Below are 231 nucleotides of genomic sequence, written 5' to 3'. Positions count from 1 at the left end.
ATTTATATAACTGAATATGCATTTTGACATATATCTCATATAATTCATAACAAATGCAAAGTAATTTTTGATACACTGATACGGTATATAATATCAAATTAGATATGATTTTCTTTTATATCAGTCAAATTTGTTATATAATTAATACCATTGTCTTCAGAAATAATTAATAAGTTTGGAGTTCTTGAACATATGGAGTATATCAAGAAGAAAATGGTAATCTTTTGGAAT

The sequence above is a fragment of the Penaeus monodon genome, chromosome 25, assembly GCF_015228065.2.
Source record: "Penaeus monodon isolate SGIC_2016 chromosome 25, NSTDA_Pmon_1, whole genome shotgun sequence".
Lineage (NCBI taxonomy): Eukaryota > Metazoa > Arthropoda > Malacostraca > Decapoda > Penaeidae > Penaeus > Penaeus monodon.
Note: the sequence above shows the minus strand (reverse complement) of the source record.